Below are 17,117 nucleotides of genomic sequence, written 5' to 3'. Positions count from 1 at the left end.
CAGACATGACTGAAGTGACGGCATGCACCACTTTTTGATCTTTGAGGGTTGACCTTAGAACTGTCATGGCGTCTCTGAGCATGTCATTTAGCTTGCTGATGTGTTAAACTGAGCCCATCCTGAGAATCAAGGTCTCGTCCAAGTTGACCTGCTTGCTATCCTGGACCCACTGGACTCATGTTTTCAAAGGTTGTGCCCTGCTCCCTCCCTCATGTTTCACTAGTGTGTGATCAGGAGTCTGCTCTGCACCAAGAGGGAAGTGGTTTGGGGGCTTCTTCTGGGACTTGCTTTCAATTTTTCTAATTCCCAAAATAGGGACTGCGGCCCTTGTATCACAGTATAGAGGGTGACTTACAACTCTGATACAAATCGTTCTATGGTTTTAGTATAAAAACTGCTATCTAAAAATGATATGCTTCCTTCACAGATGAAATACTCTTTGATACTGATTAAATGTTTTAAACCTTTAGATGGGTGGTTAATTAAAGAGGCTGTGAAATAAATTAGTAGGGAATTGGTGAGCTTGGCTGTCACGAGGACTCCCAAAAGTTGGGTCCATGAGCTGCCAGGACCAGGACCCATGAATCTGAGTGGACAAAACATACAGAGGAGGTCCTCTCATGACTTCATGAAACATCTGTAATGGGAGTCAAGACAAAGACACTTTTAGATGTAATGCTTAGTACTTGTTAATTGCATAATTTAGTTATATACATAAGTAATTACATTTATGACTTTAAATCAATTTTGTTTAACAGGCAACCATTGCCAATCTTACTTCATTGATTATCCCCAGCACTTTTTCTCTTGACATTTTATAGGCAAATAACAGACATCATGATATTTCCTATGCCAAATAAGGTTTGGAAAATATGTGTCTTACAAGTGGAAACTGTAGAAAAAGGAGGGGAATGTCTTGCCAGCAAGATAGGATTGAGGCTAGAAATAGGACGAATGTTCCATCTATGTTTGCTTAAGAGTTGAAATCAGCTCTAAGGAGGACTCAAATTGCCAGAGATCAATTTGCCAAATCCGTTGGATCATAGAAAAAGCAAGAGAATTCCAGAAAAAAAATCTACTTCTGCTTTATTGACTACGTTAAAGCCTTTGTGTGGATCACAACAAACTGTGGAAAATTCTTAAAGAGATGGGAATATCAGGCCACCTTACCTAAGAAACCTATATGCAGGTCAAGAAGCAACAGTTAGAACAGGACATGGAACAATAGACCAGTTCAAAATTTGGAAAGAAGTACATCAAGGCTGTATGTTGCTACCCTGCTTATTAAACTTCTATGCAGAGTACATCATGAGAAATGGTGGACTGGATGAATTAAAGCTGCAGAATCAAGAATGCCTGGAGAAATATCAATAACCTAAGATATGCAGATGACACCACCCTAATGGCAGAAAATGAAGAGGAATTAAAGAATCTCTTGATAAGGGTGAAAGAGGACATTGAAAAAGCTGGCTTAAAACTCAACATTCAAAATACCAATATCATGAAATCTGGTCCCATCACTTCATGGCAAATAGATGGGGAAAAAATGAAAACAGTGACAGACTTTATTTTCTTGGGCTCCAAAATCACTGTGGGTAGTGACTGCAGTCATGAAATTAAAACACATTTGCTCCATAGGAAATCTATGACAAACCTAGGGAGTGTATTAAAAAGCAGAGACATTAGTAATTATTTTTTTATTTTATTATTTTTTCCCATTTATTTTTATTAGTTGGAGGCTAATTACTTTACAATATTGTAGTGGTTTTTACTAAGGATAATTAAAAAAAAAAAAAAAAAAGCGGAGACATCACTTTGGCAACAAAGGTCCATGTAGTCAAAACCAAGGCTTTTCCAGCAGTCATGTACAAATGTGAGAGTTGGATTGTAAAGAAGGCTCAGTGTCAAAGAAATAATGCTTTCAAACTGTAGTGCTGGAGAAGATTCTTGAAAGTCCCTTGGACAGCAAGGAAATCAAGCTAGTCAATCCTAAAGGAAATCAACCCTGAATATTCATTGGAAGGACTGATGTTGAAGCTGAAGCTCCAATACTTTGGCCACCTGATATGAAGAGCCAACTCATTGGAAAAGACTTTGATGCTGGGAAAGATTGAGGTCAGGGGAAAAGAGGATGAGATGGTTGGATGGCATCATCAACTCAGTGGACATGAGTCTGAGCAAACTCTGGCAGATAGTGAAGGACAGGGAAGCCTGGCGTGCTGCAGTCCACAGATTGAAGAGTCAGACACGACTGAATGACTGACAACAACAACAACAACAACAGAGTCAACCAAGTTTTACTGGTGCTTTGGGCTCACCCACTGGAACCATGAAATACCAATTATGGGCTTCAGTGTGCATGTGGTACACAAATCCATCACTGAGATTTACCTGACCAGCTAGGTGAATTAATGGGTAACATCTTCCTTTAGAAAATACAGGTAAACCCCACCAAAACATGTCAACTTTTATGCTAAATAACAGTAACAATCAGATCCATTGTAACAGCTAAGAAAAAAATAGCAAATACTGGGCATGATATGGAACAACTTAAGCTCTTATATTGGTGATAAAAAAATTAATTTAAATACACAGCTTTTTCATGAACCAGCCATTTTGCCTTCCAGTTTTTATCCAAGGAAAAAATAGGCCCACAAAATTGTGTGACTGAATGTTTACAGTAGCTTTTAAAATTCTTTCCAAAAGTGGAGACTCATTACATATCCAGCAACAGGAAAAGGTATACAGTATAGCTATATAAAGGTTTAAATTGGGAAACTCAGTTTTAAAATGTGTCAGTTTTATAATAAAACAATTGGTTAAATCTCATAAAAATCATGAGGAGCAAAAGTGAGGTAGGGGGAGAAGCTGTCTTGTTGAAAACAAGAGCCTTAATCACGTATTACAGATGGGATCCCACCTCTTCTTTCCCTGATCAGCTTCCAGAATCCTGGCACCCATGCTTAATCCTGCCGGACAGGAGACTGAAGAACACATGTGTGGACATCTAGAGACATCCAGTCCAGGTCAAAGACCTTCAGCTCTGTAAGCTTCCCATCAGTTAGCACAGTGAAGAGCACTGAGATCCAGGCTATCAGCCAGGCACATAGAGTTCACCGTCAGCTGATTGCTACCCTGCACACAATGTGAACAAGCAAGGGAGGGCATCTTCTTGTATGAAAGATGATAAAAAAAAGTTGCAGAGCAGTCCCCCAAAGAACAGAAAAAAAAAAAAAGAAAGAAAAACTCTTAGGAAAATATGATAAATTCTCTCTTAATATATTTTTGAAAATAAGGAATATATTGTATCCACTGAGCACTCTCGTGTACATATGCTACAATGATACATATGTATGTATGAGTATATATGTATGTTTAGGTATATGTGGATACCTAATATGCATATGTATATGGTTTCACAACAACTCAGAAAGTTCCACCAAGAGGCTTGCTACCCTCATTTGCAGCTCTACATACCTACATGGAATAGAAAGCTCCTGACTCACCTTGGAGAACTTGAACAGAACCACTTGGATTTACAGTATACACTGATAACACACTCTCAGTACATACGTCATCATGCGTACCCCCATCACACATCAGCACAAATGGTTTTATTGTCAATTATATATTCAGGGCAGTTTAGAAAACCCCCTCTGCTCCCTTGTCTGTTGGTTCCCAGGGGACCCATGTGACTAATATTCACATGCAGGGTCTTCATGTTAGAGCCCTGAAAGCTGGCCTTGACCTGCAGGAGTAGTCAACTAGGAATGATGACTGAATTTTCCTGCATCTCAGCTTACACCTCTATGATACAAGGTTATAGCAGAAACTACCTTGTTTTGTCCTCATGAGGACTGAGATCCAAATAACGTATGCTTTTAATTTCTTTTCTCATCTGAATATTTCTGGCTAGTTGCTCGGCAGGATTAGAAGACTCATGTGGCTTGCATGAGTTCTGACTTCCTGCCTAAAAAATATTGAATTCCAGCCTTGGGAAGTGGAAGGGAATGGATTTAATGGTTCATAGGCTTATAGGGCTGGAAATTTCCCTCAGAAGCATAAGGGAAGGTGAGAACTCTTATCATCCAAAGATCACCTGATTGTGAGGGTTAGGATACACGTATGCAGACCAGAGTTCAACCCCCAATTGCAGGCTGAGCCTCCAGGTCAAACACTGGTTGGATTCATTTGACAAGGGGCAAAGACAAGAGCAGCACTTCCTGTACCATGACTCTGCGATGGTTCAACCACATTCCTCATTTCTCTCAGGGCTTTATGACTACCTCACATGTCCCTTCCCATGCTGTGAAAAGGGACTAGGATGGGGATTCTGCACAGCTCAAGCCCAAACATGTGGGGACAGAGTCAAGGAAATCACTATTGCAGAAACTTGTTTTGGTGTTAATACTGGGAAACCCAAATTGGCCTCTGAGCACAAACAGACCCACAGAGTTCACCCCATGAAATTAACACAGTCCTTGGACTAATTCTCTGTTAAAGTAATTTTACTTCCTGATGACCCTTCATATTGATAGCTACATCTGTAATCACTTCCTAACCCCCAAGGCCCTTGTACTCTTTACACTGGTATTTCTGCTCTGGTGCCATGGGACCTTGTGTAGTCTCCTTTAGACAATCTCCTTTCAATTTCCCATCCAATTACACTCCTTTGCCTTCGGCTGCATTTCAGTAGAAAACACCATCTCTGATGCAGATGCTCAGGTAGGAACTATTGACTTCATCCCAACTCTTCTCTTCCCTAGGAACCACAGACAACATCATAGCTCATGTTCTCTGCCTGTAGGACCTATCCTGGATCTGATTCTACTCTCCATCTCCCCTTCATTTCTCCCCTTGGTCCAGCCATCACTGTTCTCAGCTGCAGATCATTGTCACAGAATCCTACTGAGTTAAGCCTTTCTCAAAATGGCAGCCAATGTTCTTTAAAAGGAAATCAAACTCTTTATTGTGGTGTCAGCTCCCTCCATTTTCTGACACCTGATGGCCTTTTACCCCTATTTCTGCCATCCCCTCACTGCATTCTGGCCAGCTTGTGTTTTGGCTGGTCCTCACACCCATCATGATCCTGCCTCTTTCAAAGGTATCACTTGTCCCTTCAGATTACAAAGCTTCTACCCAGGTGTCCTCAAATTTCAAGTGGCCCTTCCTTGGAGCAGCCTTCCAAGACCACTTCTATCAAGACCACCCCTCCATTCCACTGCTTCCACGTTCCCTCTTAATATTTCTTCAGAAAACCTATCACATCTCAACACAAACCATAGCTTTAGTTTAATTTTCATGTCTAGAATCTTCCTCTCTCCACCTTACCCCCAACAAAAAGACATGGACTTTCTTTATGGTTTTTGTTAATCTTCTCCAATCCAAGCACACTTTTTTTCCCCATCAATTGTGAGGAATTACCATTACGATATCTTGATGCTCTGTCATTTACTCATGTGATTCCCTCCAATTATAAAAATGTTATGTGCTGCTTTCCTTACACCATGATAAAAACCAGCTTGTGCTCATTGTCTAATGAGAGGACATCATTTGTGAATACAGATGCTAATTATGGAGCTTGGACTTAATTACATGAGGAAGAAACCCTCGAAGATTCCCTAGCTTTCTACTGAGGAGCAAGTGCATCATGGGGAGTGAAGGGTGAGGAGTAGCAACTGGCAATTCCCACAGATTGTCCAACTGGATTTCTTCTTGTTCAAAAAACTCACACTGCAACACTCTTGCAATGAAAGGAAACAATCTCCATCTAATTTTTCAAATGTAGCCATTGTTAAATTGAAATATAAATATTAAGTGGTAGAAATTTCTTTCTATGTGATCTGTATAAGAGCCTCTCAAAGAGGGATTATCATTTTTTAATAACAAAAAGGCAGACAAGGTCCTTTGAATTAAACTTATAACTCTTGGGAATTTAGCTCTATAAGTATTGATATTGCCAGCTAAAATTCAATACTGATGAACTATATGTACTTTCACATTATAGTGCAATATTTACAGAGAATATTATATATATTATACATATATGTCCTATAAGATTGATATAGATAACCAAAACTATCAAGAATTGTGACTTAATGAAGATTCAAACTGAGTAAAAGATCAGTCTATAAAGTACTTTTATTTCACTGTAATGAGATAATCCAAGCATTCTGTAAAAAGAGGAAGTCTGACGTATTTTGGCATGTTCTAGGAATTCCAATATATTTAGATGAAAGAAGTTGACCATGAAGGAGCTCACCGCTGAGCTCAGCATATAAAGTCTGAGGAACTGCAGCCCAAGGAGGAGGCTCTCATGCATCCACTGGTCTGAGTATGGCTCCTGTGGAATGTGATGGAGGTGGGTGAATGCAGCCCGGCATGCTGGGAGGCCTGAGAGGAGGGTGGGGAACAGCACAGTTCGTACTCAGGCCCACTCCTAGGGAAGAGACAATCAGGGCTTGGTGCTTGGCCTCCTGGCTGGTTTGAAAAAGGCCTTGGGATCTGGTGATTCTCATGACCTCTTCCAGGGACTTGAGCACTTTTAGCATCTCCTCCATCTCCTCTTCTTGTTTAGACTGCATGAATCTCTCTTTGATCAGTTCTTGAACCAGAGAATTGAGTTCCTGCCTCATCATCACGTTGACCCTCCTCAATTTTCTGTAAGTGTCAGTAAGACCGAGTACATTTATTGACTCACCCTCTAGCCTGGCATTCTCTAAAGATGTCTCCATCTCTGCATACTCATTTTTAGCAGCATGGTACTTGTCAGTGAGTTGGCATTTCTCATCAATCTGTGTAGCCAGTGTTTCTGCGAGCTGCTTTTCATGTCTTACAAACAATTGACTTCTAACAGACTGAAAAAGTCTAAATGTAAATAAGAGACCCACCAATAAGCTAATGACAGGCAGATACACCACTGTCTCCCACTGGAGACTCTGGAATGTGAACTGTGAACTCTGGCCGTTTGGCAGCAGCAACATCACCATCTCACTCAGTTTCCCAAGGATAAGCCCAAAGCAGGCTTCATAGAGGATGGCAGCCCCTCCATGGCACTCACTCACCATGGTGCTCTGCCCAGTTACCATGGGACCACCAGCCACAACAAACGCCAACATTCCACCTCGAACCCAATCAACAACCAGAATCCTGGATTCCTCAGTGTTGGGGGGAGGTTGGGGTCATAGGGAGATTTGTAAATAAAATATGAGTCTGTTATTTCCTAATGGTAATTTTTCTTTACCTCTTTCTTATAGTGCTTATATCAATATATAATTGCAATATAGTGAAATGTGTCAGTCTTTACAGCTTCACAAATCTTTAAAATTCATAAGCTCTACAGTATCTAAAAGTTCAGTGTATCAGCATAAATATCAATTGTATCCACCGGAACAGAAAAGACCTCTCTGTCACATTTCAGTTAAAACACACCCACTTTCAGGCCATGCTGTCTCAGTTTCAGTTTTTCCAAACATCGATCAGTTTGGCAGTAATTGAACTTAACAAACACGAAATAAATCACAATGTACACTTTGATGTTTGTGTCTTTTGCTTCAAGTAAGGTTTTTTTTTTTTTTTTCCCGAGTCACATAGTTTTATTTGAGAAAACAGTTCTTTCTGTTTTCATGGCTGAATAACTTTTCCTTGTAAGAGTGTATCACAAAATCTTCGTCTATTATCTTAATAATAGACGTCTGGGCTAGTTGAAATGTGGGATATTGTGAATAGTTTTTTGCATATTTATGCACGTATCTTTTTAAAAAATATCTGTTTTTATTTCCCCTGGGTAAAGAATACTTGGGAGTAGCACTATTTAGTAGATATGTGCTAAAGAAATATACTCTTCTATTATGCAGGTGATTTCTTGAGGTATAGTTTACATGCCATATAGTCACTCATTAAATACACAATTCTTTGATTTTTGTGTCAGTTAATGCATAGAGCTGTGTCTCCATCGTAATCCCACTTTGGAACAGTCATATCATGGTAAAAAGATTCTCAGTCCTCAGAATCTCAATTTAGAGCTTATACACATTCTTTTTCTGACATTTCCATTAAAAGTTATTACAATGCCTCCATTGCAGGGGGCATGGGTTCGATCTCTGGTTGGGGAAAAGATCCTGTATGCTGCACAGCTCAGCCAAAGTATATAAATAAAAATGAGTTTTAAAAAACAAAAATAGCTTTGCCATATTGTTGGGGTCCTTTAATGGACCGGAACCTTGTGGTGCGGAGTCGACGATAAGAAAGTGAAAGAGAGAAAGAGAGAGAGAGAAAGAGAGAGAGAGAGAGACAAAAAAGACCCGGGGACCTAAGCTCTGATGGAGCAAAGGTGCTTTAATGATTTTTCTATGAGTATATATAGGCTGCAGTACAAGAAACTTCTTTCAGGAAAGATAGAGATCAGAAAACCAAATGTACAGCAACTGTTACCACAAGGTCAGGAGACAATCCATATCTCAAGAAAGGGGAAGGAGATTAAGCTGTTTTGTCCTAAGGAGAATGTTTACTAAAGGAGACTCATGCTTGCCTCACATAATGACCTCAGTCCCTGGGAGCAGCGTGCTGTTCCGCTTGAAGAGGGACAAAGGACTCATGAGAGACAGCATGTAGGAATCCTCCCGTCAAACATTCCCTGACAATTCCCCCTTATTTATTTATAATATTTGTAAGAAGAGTTCTGACCATCAGAGTTTATTTAGTTTTGACAATCTTTGCATGAAGGCAATGGTAGACAACAAATATAATTGTTAAGACAATCACCAAAATTATGGTTCCAGATCCAATGCTATGAGTAAGACTTTGAAACCATCCATGTGGGTCTAGCCCAGATAATTGATCAGCCAATTGTTTAGCTAAAGTTTCCATATCAATGGAAGAGGGCAGATTATTAGAAAAGCTTTCAAAATTTTCTTTTTGTAATAATTGTACATTCAGAGAGGCGTTATCATGTATGTTTTGTAAATGAAACTTGATTGGTTCCCAGTTGTAGGCACTATTATTAAAATGAACAGGAGTAACACAAAATTGAGTAGAATGCCAGTCACATTTTAGCATCACCTGTTTTTGTACATCTGTTAATTGATCTCCAACCCATTCGATGGCTGTTTTCAGTTCCTGTATTTTTTTTTGAATATCCTCATCTATTTGAGACTGAGTGGCCCACATAGTATGAGCATTTTTAGTCCAATTTTGGATAAAATTATGTGTTTGAATTGAGGTTTGTAAAGTAACGCTGGTGATGACAGCAATGGTGCAAATAGTTATTAATCTTATAATGCCAAAAATCAGCCATCCAATGAATCGTTTACATCGCTAGAGCAATTTAGTAAGCAACCGGGAAGCAAGTCCAGCCATGGGACCTTCTTCCCAGGGCCGTTGGAGATTTATTGGTAACCATAGACTACGTCGAGATCGAAGAATTAAAAGAGAATCATATCTTAAGGAAATAGAGGAGTTAAGACAAGTATATAACCTGCAATTTATGCAAGTTACAAAACGTATAGTCTTATTGAATTGTAAGTTTCCTATAGCTATAACAAAAGGAAATGGAACATAGGCTTGTATAAAATATGATCGATTATAGCGAAAGAAATAATTGCTATAGCTATGATTGGTCCCTGTGGAATGTCTGGTCCAAGTCCCAAGTTCTTCGGTGTTTGCAGCAAGTTTTCAGATGTCCAATTGTTTAGGCCCAATCTGTTTATCAAAGATGATTTGAGGACGAGGTGGGGGCCATTCCATCATCAAGCTAGCCAAGAAGTCCTCTGTCATGGTAATGTTCCATTGTAGTATTAGTAACCTTCCATGTTACTTGAGTAATAGAATCATACATAGTATTGTTAATATCATCTGAGCAGTTCAATAACCACATACTATGGGTTCCCCAATTGACAATTGTATGATTAGCTATAAACATTAATTTTCCTGATTTGGCCTGACATTTGTCCCAATGATCAGGAATATATTTAAAGTTCTTATTAGTAAACCCTTGGCATGTTGTTCTTTGTTCTTTCCCTAATTCTTTCCCTAAAGTTTCAGTAGTATAAACATGGTTTACTGACAAAGAAAGGGCAGTAAATAATCCAAGTAGTGTCCGAAAATCCTTTTCTGGAGTCAGGACGAAAGCCCAAGTTTGTCGACTAACGTTTATACATAATTCTGCTGGGCCCATACATAAAGGAAGGACTTCATGACCTAGAACGATATTAATTAGTTTTTCTTTTTCTTCAGGATGAGAGGGCCCCTCCAGTTCCAAGGAGGGGGCATATGTGTTGACTCATTAGTGGATGTGATTGGTTCTATATCTGTCCATTTTACAACCTACAATAAAAAAGGGGGGTTAGGTATATAAGCCCAGTAAGTGTGATCAATCAGGTCAGCCTGAGCGGGGGAAGCAAAAGCAAGCAAAGCAAGCATAGCGAAGAAAAATATTTTTAGAATTCCGAGGCATTCCCTGTTGAGAAATCAGGTTTTCAGTTTAGTTAGTAAGGGTTTTTATCTGTCCCCAAGTAGGGAGATCATAAGGTCGATGACATCGAGTGCGGCGTTATTTTGGAAATTTTTAATGTCGCCATGGCTTATACTGGAATTCTTTCTTCCTGGGTTTTTTTGCTGTTTCATCTCTAGTCTGAATGCTGGGGGCCCCCTTAGGTTGAGTCTTCTGAAGAGGAAGTCATGTGAGTTCGTTGGATCCATCTGGAGAAATAGAAGCATATCCTTTCCCTGTAAGATTAGTTTCTTAGATTTCTATTGATTAGTTAACCCGTCTTGATATCAAATGGGCAAAGGAAAGGAAGTGTCCTATAATGTTTCAAAACTTCTTTTTTTGTTTGCTTGTTTTTTGCTTTTGTCAAAACATCTCTTTGTGGTAAGTTTAAAAACTATAAAACAAATAAGGCTATATTAACAATAGTTATAAAAAGAGAGGAAAGCGATAATGATGAAAACATTCTTAGGAAATATTTCAGTCCAAAAGAAAAAAAAAATCATTCAGAAATCTGTTTGGGACTGGTATTTGGCTGTGGTTTGTGTTATTTGGGGCAAAGGATTAGGAGTAACCATTCAAATATTTTTTCCTAAGTGAAATTATTGAAAATGTGATGCAGAACAACTTGACAAATGAAATGTTGCTCACATCCAAATATATTTGACCTTGTCCTTGAAAAAGAAATGCAGCTTAGCAACTGTTGAGTCTCACTGTTCAGTGTGTTAAAGAGGATGACTACACTTCCAAGACAGACTTGAAAAGAAGGCAAACATTCCACATTTCTGATATTTTTAGGAACAAATAATCCATTCGGGAAATGGTGTCTTTTTTTTTTTTTTTATGCCATTTTCGCCCTGCTTTAAGAATCCTACACATTGGGAACAGAAATAGTCATACCAACAATAGTTATAGGCTTAAAGACTACATTACACCAGAATCTAGCAAAGTTTGCTCTGGACAAGGAAGACAAAAGTGTTCCTGTGTATTTTCTCTTATTTAATTTTTTATTTGTAGCTACAGTGTGTAATGTGTTTGTCCAATCATGTCTTGTGTTTGTGGACTATGAGGAATGTCTGCAATCTGTTTAATAGAGAATGAATGTAAAAATTGTTTGAACTGCTTAGAAATATAGGCAGAGTCACTGTCTGTTTTTATAGAATTAGGTGTTCTCATTATTGTGAAGTAAATTGATAGGTGGGTTATAACATGTTGTGTAGTCTTACCTTAGAGAGGTGTTGCCCCTAGAAAAGAAGAATTTGTATTGATCGAGACATGTAAGAAGGAAGAGGAAGAAAGTTCAGGACAATGAGTTACATCAATTTGCCATAAAATTTTCTTTCATTTGTCATAAGCCTTTTTAAAATTCTAGCACTAAATATCTTTAAAAGTTAAAAGGCCAAAACAAAGTATGATAGCATAATAAACAAATCCAATGTTTATTTTAAATAAACATACCATACTTTGTGGTTTTCATTGTGATTCACCCAAGCATGTCAACTGCATTTTCTAATATAGTTGCAGTCTGAATGTATCTGCTGACCAAAGTTAATTCTGTTAAATATTGTTTTCCTAGAATTTTTCTCTTGTTTCCAATTTGGTTTAATTTGGAGAAAGAACATTTGCTGTAGCTAGAACGACAATGAAAAACTAGTCTAGTAAAGTTTATGTAAATACCACTTTATTCTATAATAAATGTTTCAACAATTAAAAAAATATTTTTGTATTCATCATTTTATTTGCCATTTCTTATATCTTTTTATTAAAAGCATATATTTTACTTTTCTATAGCAACCATGAAATGTCTTGTATGTTAGCATTTTATAGACCGTTGAACATATTTCTCAAATCATATTTTATTATATATATATCCATTCATATATAAATATATATTTATATTCATTAACAGCTCAAAATCTCTTTAGCTCTTCTGCAAGAAAAACCCCTTTTAAGAGTAAGCCAATGTTCAGCAATTAACGCTTCAAAATCCTACTTCATTTGGAAATGACCCAGCCATTCAACAAACTTCTACTACTTAGTTTAGCACAACTCTAGAAACCTAAGTCACTCCAATCCCAAGAGACGGCTCCAGATTATAGATATTAGATCATTCTATCAAAAATACAATTATTTCTAAGAGCTTATCTAAAAGTTTTTATCTCATCTATATATCTGTGTGTGTATATATATATATATATATATATATATATAAAGAGTTACCTTTTTGTTGACAAACTTAGTTTACCTTAAACCAAGGCATAATAAAAGTATTATATAATGTTGATGACTCAAGACATGTCCCAACTAGATTAACAAATAATTATATTTAAATCACATTCACATTTAAATAAACATTATACCCAACATTGAACACCCTTCAGTTCATGTAAAGCTGAATCCAAATAGAGCTCATTAATTCCACACTATCCAAAAACAAAGACATACATTGAGACATAGATAATTTTAGATACATAGGCATAGTTCTCTGTTTGAAATTTAAAATATCCTTTTGTTTCATTTATCTTGAGCTCCACCAATTTGTTAATGGCTGGAGTCCTAGATAGAGTGGGCTGTGTATCCCAAGGACATGATAAGAGTTAACTTAAGGTTTTTTCTTAGGCCTATTTTTGTTTCCCAGGCAGAACTTTAGCTCAAAAAAAAAAAAAATATTTTAACAAGTTAACCTTTTCCTAACTGCACATGCAAGAAGAACCGGTTTTGCAATTTCAAAAAATATTTTATTTTCATCAGTTTCCTCCGGAGTCTAAAGAATATCATAGCCATTCAGTGTCAAAAATATCATTTTTCTTTTTTGTAGCTATAGTATATTATTAATGATATATGCATGAGGGAATTGTTGTCACATAGGAAGTAAAGCCTTGGCTACAAAATTTTGACAAATACCAGGACTGTTATGAGACAGCAATGGCATCCTATTTCAGTACTCTTGTCTGGAGAATCCTAGGGACGGGGGAGCCTGGCGGGCTGACATCCATGGGGTCGCATGGAGTAGGATACGACAGAAGTGACTTAGCAGCAGCAGTAGCAGGACTTTTAAGCATACCTTGAGGTAACATAGTCTATTGAAATCTTTTATGAGGCCCAATATGATTAGGATAAGGGAGAGAGAAAGTGAATCTCTGCCGGTCTAAAGGGTGTAAAGGTATATTTAAAAAGCAATCTTGTGAATCAGTAATAATAATGTGCCAATTTTGAGGAACAGTAATAGGTGATGGGATCTCTGGTTGCAAAAAAGAGCAAGATTCTTCAATATGTTTCAATTTTAATTGTGTGTTTATAAGTTCTTTAGTAGCTTGTAATTTTTCTTTCATAAGGGACCATTGCTTTGTCCAAATAGGCTCATAATTTTTCTTAGTTATATTAATAATTGTTTTATTTGTTAAATGAGCAGTGGCCCCTAGGAAAAATGTGGAATGCATATCTGAGTTTGCCATTGTATAAGTAAGTCCCTTCCTATTAGATTAAAGGATACATTTATCACATAAGGTTTTAATGTTGCAGGTTGGCCTTCTGGTCCCTCACATGAGTATATTTGAACAATTTGATAAACTTCTTGTACTTTAGTTTGAGAAATTCTTGCAATTTGGCGAGAGACCTTTTGTACAGGCCAGGATTTGGGCCATAAATGTTTGGAAATAATAGTAATATCAGATCCAGTGTCGAGGAGACCAGAAAATCTTTTACCATTAATTTTGATATTTATATTTGGTCGGGCATACTCAGATACTAATGATGTCCACAAAGATTGTTTTTGATCTGTACTTTCAAACCCATCTGTCCATACATTATTAGAGGAATTAATAGAAATGTAAGGAAAAGAAGTAATTGAGCAATTTTGTCCCCCTTTTTGAATTGCCATAGAATCTGAGATGACATCAGAATTTGAATCTCTCCTTTATAATCTGAATCAATTATTTCAGGGTGAACAGTAATTCCTTTAGAAGTCAGACTAGATCGGCCAAGCAAAAGACCAAAAGTTTGTGGGGGCAGGGGTCCAAAAAGTCTGGTAGGCACTCTAGTAGGGACTGCTTGAGGGTAAGGAAAAAATCATTTAGGGCTGGTATATCGATGGCAGCACTGCTGGATGTTGAGGGTTTGAGGGAAAAGATAGAACTTGCCCCTTTTTAAATGATTTTTATCTCCACAGTTAAAGCATCTTTCATTTTCCTTTCTAAAGGTAGTAGCCATTGCCTCAATCAGCATTTGTATCTTTTGAGTTTCTGATCCTAGATTGCAATAAGCTTTCAAATAATCAATAATAATCTTAGTCTCACAAATTGCAGCTATAGCTCTTTGACATTTTTGATTTGCATTCTCATAAGCAAGTAATTTCTCTAGCTGTTTTTTGGTTTCTTCTCCGATTACGGTACGGGAAATAGCAGCTTCTAATCTAGTTTAAAAATTAGCATAACTTTTCATTAGGTTCCAACAAATGAGAGACTTTTGGAGTTGTGACTGTTGGCAGAGGAGAAGCATTTGGAGCAGCCGGGGCAGGGCTAGTAAGAAAATTTTGAGATATTTTGTATTGTTTTAATTGGGCCTTTTGTAAAGTTTAATCATTTAATTTATATTTATGTAATAAGTGTTCTGTCTGTTGCTAAATATTGGAAGGGCTAGAATGTACCTTGAAATGGCAAAATTATAGCTTTAATAAGAGCCCATAGGGGCTAGAGATCAATTGGAATATTTTTTCCTTGTTTGGCTGCTCATTTAACATTTTCTTTGACCTGGAGCCAAATTTCTATATCAAAACTGCATTTATCAGGAAACTAAGGATTATGTTCAACTACTGTTTAAAGGCAAGCCTCTATTCATTGCTGTGAAGCCAGAAGTCCCTGAAATTTAAACAAATGGTGAAGTAAAGTGGAAAAATAATGGGGCTGGCCAGCCGTTTAACCCATGCCTTAGTACTTACCGACCTCAATAGGTCCCTGAGTCAGTCTGCCCGATATGCCACGTACACCAGTGTCCCTGTTCGGGCGCCATTTGTTGGGGTCCTTTAATGGACCGGAACCTTGTGGTGCGGAGTCGACGATAAGAAAGTGAAAGAGAGAAAGAGAGAGAGAGAAAGAGAGAGAGAGAGAGACAAAAAAGACCCGGGGACCTAAGCTCTGATGGAGCAAAGGTGCTTTAATGATTTTTCTATGAGTATATATAGGCTGCAGTACAAGAAACTTCTTTCGGGAATGATAGAGATCAGAAAACCAAATGTACAGCAACTGTTACCACAAGGTCAGGAGACAATCCATATCTCAAGAAAGGGGAAGGAGATTAAGCTGTTTTGTCCTAAGGAGAATGTTTACTAAAGGAGACTCATGCTTGCCTCACATAATGACCTCAGTCCCTGGGAGCAGCGTGCTGTTCCGCTTGAAGAGGGACAAAGGACTCATGAGAGACAGCATGTAGGAATCCTCCCGTCAAACATTCCCTGACACCATATGATCCAGCAGTTCTACTCCAGCACATGTATCCAGACAAGAGTATAATTCAAAAAGATATATGCACCCTTATGTTCATAGCAGCAGAGTTTATAGTAGCCAAGACATGGAAGCAATCTAAATGTCCATCAACAAATAGATGGAAAAGACAATGTAGTACATATATACAACCATAAAAAAGAACAAAGTAATGGAATTTGCGGCAATTTGGATGAACCTAGAGATTATCACACTAAGCAAAGTAAGTCAGAAAGAGAAATGAAATACCATATGATATCACTTATATGTGGAACGTAAAATATGGCACAAATGAACTTATTTATGAAACAGATTCACAAAGACAACAAACTTGTGGTTGCCTAGCAGGATGGGGTGTTGGCAGAGAGTGGACTGGGAATTTGGGAGTAGCAGATGCAAAGTATATATATTGAATGCGTAAAGAATAAGGTCCTATTATGTAGTACAGGGAACAATATTCAATATCTTGTAATAAAACATAATGAAAAATAATATATATATATATATAAATAACTTAATCACTTTGCTTTAAACCAGAAACTAACATTCCATTGTAAATCAACAGCACATCAATAAAAAAATACTTAGTCTTCATTTAAAATAATAAAGTTTCCTACAAGAATATTGAATAGCTTCCTGTGCTATACAGTAGGTCCCTGTTGGTTATCTATTTTATATATGGTGGTGTGTATATATTAATCCCAGCTCCTAATTTATGTGTCTCCCCATGCCCTTTATCGCCTTTGTTAACCATAATTTGGTTTCCATGTCTGAGAGTCTATTTCAGTTTTGTAAATAAGTTTATGTGTATCACTATTTTAGATTCCACATATAAGTGATATATGGTATTTGTCTTTCTCTATCTGACTTATTTCACTCTATATGATAACCTACACCCATTCATATTGCTGCAAATGGCATTATTTCATTCTTTTTTATGGCTGGTAATATTCCATTATATATCACATCTTCTTTATCCATTCAGCTGTCAATGGACATTTAGGTTGCTTGTTGCAAAGGACACTGGGGTGCATGTATCTTTTCATGTATTCTCTGAATCTCCGTCCAGGATTATATTGCAGGAAAATATGCTAACTTTACTGTTAGATTTTTAAGGAATCTCCATGGTACATACTTGTTGTTGTTCAGTCGCT

The 17,117-nt window shown here is 37.5% G+C and overlaps 1 long non-coding RNA gene across 1 annotated transcript; it reads right to left on the bottom strand.

Moving 5' to 3' along the window:
• Positions 1-11,904: 11,904 nt before the first annotated feature.
• Positions 11,905-15,582, bottom strand: LOC122453841. Its single transcript, XR_006273193.1, has 2 exons — positions 15,423-15,582; positions 11,905-12,117 (listed from the first exon to the last, which is right to left on the bottom strand). It is a non-coding gene; the product is annotated as an uncharacterized LOC122453841 (long non-coding RNA).
• Between the last annotated feature and the right edge of the window lie 1,535 nt (positions 15,583-17,117).

This window comes from Cervus canadensis, chromosome 15, assembly GCF_019320065.1.
Source record: "Cervus canadensis isolate Bull #8, Minnesota chromosome 15, ASM1932006v1, whole genome shotgun sequence".
NCBI lineage: Eukaryota > Metazoa > Chordata > Mammalia > Artiodactyla > Cervidae > Cervus > Cervus canadensis.
The sequence above is the reverse complement of the archived record's forward strand: the minus strand, read 5'-3'. Positions and strand labels throughout refer to the sequence as shown.